The sequence below is a fragment of the Mandrillus leucophaeus genome, unplaced genomic scaffold, assembly GCF_000951045.1.
Source record: "Mandrillus leucophaeus isolate KB7577 unplaced genomic scaffold, Mleu.le_1.0 Scaffold407, whole genome shotgun sequence".
Taxonomy (NCBI): Eukaryota; Metazoa; Chordata; class Mammalia; order Primates; family Cercopithecidae; genus Mandrillus; species Mandrillus leucophaeus.
Window position 1 is genome coordinate 1,687,951 of NW_012104332.1, and position 7,963 is coordinate 1,695,913.

Genomic DNA, 7,963 nt, shown 5'->3' on the forward strand with positions numbered 1-7,963 from the left:
TCCAGCCACTACCTTCAGTAGCTGACTGACAAAGATGTGAATCTGAAGCCACACTACCTCAAGGGCACCTCTACCAAGACACATCTGCTGGGCCTAATGAAAACAGGTTTCTCTCAGCCCTAGCATTGGAGATTGACATACCCTCAATGGATGTCAGGGGAGACCCAGTCGCTAAGGATGACTCTCCTGCCCCTAACCCATTAGCATGTCCCAAAAAGAAACAGGAGACCACTTTGCCTTGTATAACAGTCACACTGCCTCGGAAAAGCTGGCAAGTCCCCTCTTAATGACCCCATGCTCTTTCCTAATGTGAACGATGTTCATGCTTTTTCATCAAATCTTTTAAATAGAAAGGGTGCAGAGAAAGTCAACTATAATCACTTGGTGCAGAGCAGAGTGCAGGGAGAGAGGGCATTTCATATTCAAGAAGAAATTGTCCAAGCAGTAAATGTCACTGTGGCGAGTCCTGTAATTGGAGATAGTAGAGAAGCACTGGACAGCTGAGGAAACTCCAGAAGGAAAAAAAAAAGAAAACCTAAGAACAACATAAAAGAGCCTAAAATTTACACGGAATCAGAAAAAGACTTCTGAACAAAATAGCATTGATGGTGCTGGGAAACTTAATTAGTGCATACCCCTTAGAGCAGGAGGTAGGTAGAGGAACTGTTATTTTAATGAAAGATCATTTGGGAAAAAAAAAAAATTGTCTTCTCTTTAAAATTTTAACTGAATTCCCTAATTCTTAACAGAACAGGGAATATAAATTTTTCACTAAGAACAAGTGTGTTTTCTTAAAATTCCATGTTATGATCTGTTACAGGTGAGTGGGTGGCAAGTAGAGTATTGTGGTTAACTCCTGGGATGGAGAAGGGGTAGGGGAATCGATATTATTAGGAGAGGGATATAGAAGAGGCTTCAGTAATTTGCAGTTTGAATACTGCAAACTTTAGTTAAGTAGCAGGAACTAATGTTTCTTGAGTTATTCCTTATACCTTTATAAATGCCTACATACTACAAACATTTCATAAACTTTTAAAAGTGAATTGGAGGTTCAGGCAATATTTAGGGAAACAAGAAGGAGCAAAAAAGAGATCAGAGGGGCAGAGGATGAGAGGAAGAGGAGAAGTAGGGAGAGAGAGAAAAAGAGAAGGAATGATTTTGAACCTAGTGAGCTTTTGGAAGTGTTGGTTAGAGGTCACATCTAACTAATTGATGTGACACAATTAGATGTATGAATGAACCTAAACCAGCTCTAAACTACTCCCCTTTGGGGACAGAAGCAGATGCCTTTGCCAAATTCAAAATGAAATCCTATATCTCTGAAGACCCCTTTCTTGTGTTACTGTGTAATTTACATGCAAGTTGTCTGCATAGTTAATCGCCCTCTGTAGCATCTGGTATTTATCATCAAAAAGCAGCTTGTTGAGAGGTTCTGAAGAAGCTCTTCATGTATCCTGGGTTTTAAACCTTCTTCTACAAGTCTGTTTCTTTAAAAGTTAAAGGTCTTGCTGAGTACAGGGAGGATGTGGTAGTAAGTAGTAGGGAGGGTCATTCATACTTGAGATGCCGCTAATGAGGCCTGCATGATTCAGGGCCAGAGAGGTGAAGATAAAGGGAACTAAGCGTTACAGCTAAAAGGGGTCTGAAAATCTCCTAGTCAGATTCCTCAGTTTCCACATGTGACAGTAGCTTTCGCAGGGAACCCCAGCCACCATGACTGAGCTGAAACTGGAAGCCAGGTTTTTAAAGTGTCATTCATGGTTGATTTAGGGTTTTGGTTTTCTCCCACAAAATGGAGAAAATGGGAAAATTCTAGATTATCCATGTTAGAGGGATGATGAATATGTGTAGATGATACTGTTCAGATTCTGTGAATGGGACCAGCACCACATTGGACTGGCCTTAGGGAAGTCAGGATTCTGCCTTCCAGGTAGGCGCTCCCACATGTTGGTGATCTGGAACATCTGTCTGTGTTCATTCTGGAGATGCAGATCTGGGTCCCGTAGACTCAGACTTTTGCAGGACACTAGGGTGGCCCCTTGTTGCTTCTCATCTGCTACAGTCTTCCTGCCACTGTGTCCTACGGGTTTGATTTAGAAATTCAGAAGACTAGAGGTGAACAAATAGATAAAAGGTTAGAGAAGTGTTTCTCCACTAGGGCAAAGCCACAACTTTTCATGTTATTTAGCTCTTATTATTATTCTAAATTTTAAATTGTTTTTTATTCTTTCACTTACCATGTGTAACTTTCACTTTTCACTTACACATGGTAAGTGAAAGAATAAAAAACAATTTATTTATTTTTTATTTTTATTTTATATTTTGAGACAGAGTCATGCTCTCTCACCCAGGGTGGAGTGCAGTAGCGTGACCGTGGCTCGCTACAACCTCTGCCTCCTGAGTTCAGGTGATTCTCCTGCCTCAGCCTCCTGAGTAGCTGGGATTACAGGCGCCTGCCACCACACCCGGCTAATTTTTGTATTTTTAGTAGAGAGGGGGTTTCACCATGTTGCCCAGGCTGGTCTCAAACTCCTGACCTCAGGTAATCCACCCACCTCGGCCTCCCAAAGTCCTGGGATTATAGGCATGAGCCACCGCAACCAGCAAAAAAAAAGGAAAAGAAAAAGAAAAAAATTTTTAAATTTAGAATAATAATAAGAGCTCAGAAAATGACAGTAATTAAACAACGTTCACATGGAAAAGTTGCCCTTGATGTATCTTGGGACAGGGTGGGTTTTCCTTACTGTTTTTCTTAGCTCCTTTTGTTAATATTTATTTTAATGCCTTAATGCTACTAAACAGAAAATTCAGAAAACATTGTAGATATCTTCCTTTTTACTCTAATATTCTCCAGCTATTCATGCATTTGCAAAAAGAAATAGATTATTAATTTCTCAAGGTTTAGCAGCTTGTTATTTCCATGTGTAATACAAATAAGCATAATTAAAGGTTAATTAGCAAATTTCCAGTTATCTGAATTAAGTGTACTTCAAATTTAATTTACAAGACCTGACAAGTTTGTGAATAAGTTAATTCATTTCTAATGTATTTTAATATACCCAAACCACAAAGCATCTTAAACTTTGTAAAAAGAGTGTACACGGAGGAATGAGCACTAGATGTGAATTCTCGAGAACTGGGGTCCAGGCTCTGCAGTATATTGGCCTGAGCAGTTCTTTAACTTCCCTGAGTCTTGGTATCCTGTTTTGTATACAGGGGGACCTGATCCCTCTTCTGCCTGGCTGGCAGAGCACCATGAGACTCTGGAGAAATGACATATGTTAGAGATATTTATGACCTGGAAGACAGTGCACAGTTCGTTTTGTTTGTGACATTGTTTGTTTGTTTTTGTCTTTGTTTGAGACGGAGTCTCACTCTGTCACCCAGGCTGGAGTGCAGTGGCGTGATCTCGGCTCACTGCAACCTCTACCTCCCAGGTTCAAGCAATTCTCCTGCCTTAGCCTCCCAAGTAGCTGGGACTACAGGCATGCACCATCAAGCCCAGCTAATTTTGATATTTCTAGTAGAGATGGGGTTTCACCATGTTGGCCAGGATGGTCTCAATTTCTTGACCTCGTGATCCACTTGCCTCAGCCTCCCAAAGTGCTGGGATTACAGGCATGAGCCACTGCGCCCAGCCTCTGGCATTGGTTTTTAGAATAAAGCATGTGTTATAGTTTTCTTGAAAAGTAAAGATTTCCAGAAAAGGAATTGGGAAACTCTTTTACCCTCATAGTTATAAAATATGGAGGTTTCCTTCCTCCAGGTTGGTCAGCTTCCCTCTTGATATGGTTTGGCTTTGTGTCCCCACCCAAATCTCATTGGATTGTACTCTCACAATGTGGGAGGGACCTGGTGGGAGATACTTGAATCATGGGGGCGGTTTCCCCCGTACTGTTCTTGTGGTGGTGAATAAGTCTCACAAGATCTGATAGTTTTATCAGGGGTTTCCGCTTTTGTGTCTTCTTCATTCTCTCTTTGCCTGCTGCCATCCATGTAAGAGGAGACTTGCTCCTTTTTGCCTTCTGCCATGATTGTGAGGCTTCCCCAGCCACGTGGGACTGTAAGTCCAAGTAAACCTCTTTCTTTTGTAAATTGCCCATCAGCAGTGTGAAAATGGACTAATACACCTCTGCTCTAGTTTTTTTTTTGGAACTAGGCCTCTTCCCTTTTATTGTCTTGCCACTCACTGTCAGATTGGACATTTCCCCACACTGGACCTCAGCATCACCCTGCTGGCAGTCCCACAGGAGTTAAAATGTCTGAAGAGGGAATGGCCCAAAAAAGAGTCTCACTGCCATTGCAAGAGCTCGTTTAGAATAAAGGGGGCACTACCATCTACCATGTGTGTCCTGTCTGCAGGACCTAGCTACTACTCAGATCCTGGTTCTCACTCAAGTTCTACCTCAAGGCTCGAGCTCTGTCAAGTGATGCACTTCTTGGGGTCCGTCTGCCTCAGGGATGGAAACTGTGAATAAAACTGAAGCCCAGAGGATCATTGAGAGACTAGTTATAAGCCAGTGGCAGAACCTCAACCAAAATGCCGGGCTTGTGACTCCTAGCCCTGGGCTCATGCACATACCACACAGTGCTCTGAAATATCATTGTTTGAGGCGTTATTGTCACTTTTCTTCTAGTGATATGGATGGCATGTCAATATCAATTATTCAGATTCTTCTCAAATAGTAATTAGTTGGTTTTTAGAGTAAATAAAGCAATAGATGCTCCCACAAGAAAAGAGAATGAAAGACACCAATTTGTGTATTTGGGGTAAGATCTTACAACAAACTGAGCCCAGGTCTGGAATAAATGTGGACAACTTCTAGCAGAGCATAAAAGCATTAAAAAGTTTATTAACACATCAGATCAGTGTCAATGAAAATCAAATTGGTATAATTTTCAAAGAAGAAACTAATGATATTTTAAGGCTGTGTTCATAGTAATATTGTCTTTCTGAAAGATACTTTATGTACTATATTAACATAGAAAAATAGTAAGCAGTTTCCAGCTACAATCAGTGGTTTAAATTAAGATATAAATGTGGGTCTGCCAGTGAGAAACTAAGGCAAATGTCTCCATCTAAGACAGAGTTGCCAGATAAAATATAAGATACCCACTTAAATTTGAATTTCATATGAATAATAGGTAATTTTTTCTTATAAGTAAAAATTTCAAACTTAACTGGATATCTCACATTTTTTTATTTTTATTATTTATTTATTTATTTTTTTTGGAGATAGAGTCTTGCTCTGTCGCCCAAGCTGGAGTGTAGTGGTGCAATCTCGGCTCGCTGGCTTCCCACATTTTTATTTAAGTATGGCAACTATGAAGGATAAAATTTGCTTCCAAACACTGCTTCTGAATAATATCCAAAGTACATATGATAGCCAGTTAATTTGGAAAATACATCAATACAATTTCAAATCTCACGCAGGCAAGGTTTCTCAACATTGGCACTATGTATTTTGGGCCAGTTAATTCTTTGTTGTGAGGGGCTCTCGTACATTGTTTGATGCTTAACAGCACCCCTGGCCTCTACCACCAGATGCCAGTAGTAGTATACCCTAGTTGTGACAACCAAAAATGTCTGGATATTACCAGATGTCTGGTGGGGAGGGGGTCACAAAATCATCCCTGGGTGAGGACCCCTGTTCTGAGGGAAGAAGCTTATTTATAAGTGCAGTATATGTATTAATATCTTAGTAGAAAACTAGCTTGTCCTGATCTTGAAGAAAGAAGAGGAAAGCCATATTTTATGTAGTCTTTATTTTAAAGTATCTTGGGAGAAGCACCAATGGAAATGGTTGAGGAACTGGAGAACTGGTAGACATGGGATTGTTTTGCAATCTAAGGCTCTATTGACAGAAGCTTCTGTTTGCTCCAGCAGCTTTGAGAGAAAAAGGCAGTAGAAAGTACTCATGACACGGCTCAGGTTCCCAATATAGACTTCATCCAAGGCTTTGAAAGAACAGTTAGTACAGAGTCTGCTGATTTCTGGAAAAGGAGTGTTTTATTTGGATAGCAATAACTGAAATTCCAACCTAGACCACCTAGCTGAATAATTATATGTGTGTGTCCAAAACACAAATTGCCAAGAGATGAATTGAGAATCAGAATAGGAAAACTGTTTGCTGTTTGATTTTTCAGAAAATAATTCGACAGGGAATTTTGCTAAAGTGTTGTTCCTTCTATTTTACCCAGGAAAACATAGTTTGCTGTCTAAACCAAGAAACTATTAAGGGGAAGTTTTTAAGGAATTAACCTTTAGAGTCTTTGTGGCTCTAATTACTGCTCTTCGGTTGTATAGTGAGAGTCACTAAGCATTCCTTCCTCCAAGGAATTTTCAGCATAATCCTATTTTCCACTCAAATTCTTTGTGATTGCCAGATTGGAGTGAAAAATCAAATCTACTTCCAATGAAGAAAAACTAAAAAAAAAAAACCAGTGATTCAAACAAGTTTCCAAAGAGAATACATGAACTTCTTATTCTGCCTGTATTAATTGACATCTACAATTTTGTATTTTTGTCAGGACAATGCAAAAAAAATTCTTTTGAGTCAGTCTAACTAAATATAGGGGCCAAGTGTCCTAGCTATATTGCTTTTTTTAAAAAGTTATGTTAAAGCAGCCAGGCTTGGTGGCTTAAGCCTGTAATCCCAACACTTTGGGAGGAGGAAGCAAGAGGATTGCTTGAAACCAGGAGTTCAAGACCAGTCTAGGCATCATAGTGAGACCCTGTCTCTACCCGCATCCTACTCCTCCCAAAAAATTAGCTGAATGTTCCTATAGTCCCAGCTACTCAAGAGGCTGAAGCAGGAGGATTACTTGAGCCCAGAAGTTGAAGACTGCAATGAACCATGATTGCACTGACAAAGCAACTCAGTTCTGGTCTACAGTTCATTCTTTGGATAAACATAATACACAATACCTAGAGATACAGCAAAAACCTGCTACCCTTAAGACAAAGTCCAGAATCCTTACTGCGGTCTACAAGGTCCTAAATTATCTGATTGGAACAGATTACATTTTCCCCAACTCCTAGGGTATATGCTAAGCTGCTCTAAGTTAGAGATCAAAAAAATAGAGTGACTCAAATGAGATCAAAGTTGATAATTCTCTCACCTATCAGGGTAGAAGTATGCAGTGGTCAGTGGTCCAGAGTTTGTGGGAAGTTTGATACATGAGGCCATCTAAGTAAGGTACCTTGACCCAAGTACTTTCTATCTTGTTGCTCCCCACCCTTTAAGACATTCTCCTCATCCACATGGTCAAAGCTCACTCACCATTACGCTCACTCTGTCCCAACCTGTAGAAAGGAAGGCAGAGAGGCCAGCAAATAGCTTTCTTTTAAATTTGTGTTGCTGGCTAGGTCCCCCAGGAAACAGACTCTGAGATGGAGGTTAGTGTACAGGAAGTTCATTACAGTGTGCTCCGTGAATTATCACCCACTGGAGGAAACGAAGGAAGCAGAACTGGGAGATAGAAAAGTTAGGCTGCAGTACAGTCCTGGCAAGGTCTCGACCCAACTGATACGGAGCATTGAAGCTGAGCTGGTCCTTCAGAGCTGGGATGAGACCAGATATTGGTTGCTAGTCGCTCCAGGAAAGGGATATGACCTTGAATGAGATGGCTCTTCTTAGCTGAGGCAATTCTCAAAGGGGGCTGTCAGCCAGTAGCCTTCCAGTTGGACAGATGGCAGCACAGCAGAGCATCTGGGACAGGATGTGACCTGGAAATAGCATTGATATGGTTTGGCTGTGTCCCCACCCAAATCTCATCTTGAATTCCCATGTGTTGTGGGAGAGATCCAGTGGGAGGTAATTGAATCATGAGGGAAGGTCTTTCCCATGCTGTTCTTGTGATAGTGAATAAGTCTCATGAGACCTGATGGTTTTAAAAGGGGGAGTTTCCGTGCACAATTTATCTCTTTGCCTTCTGCCATCCATGTAAGACATGACTTGCT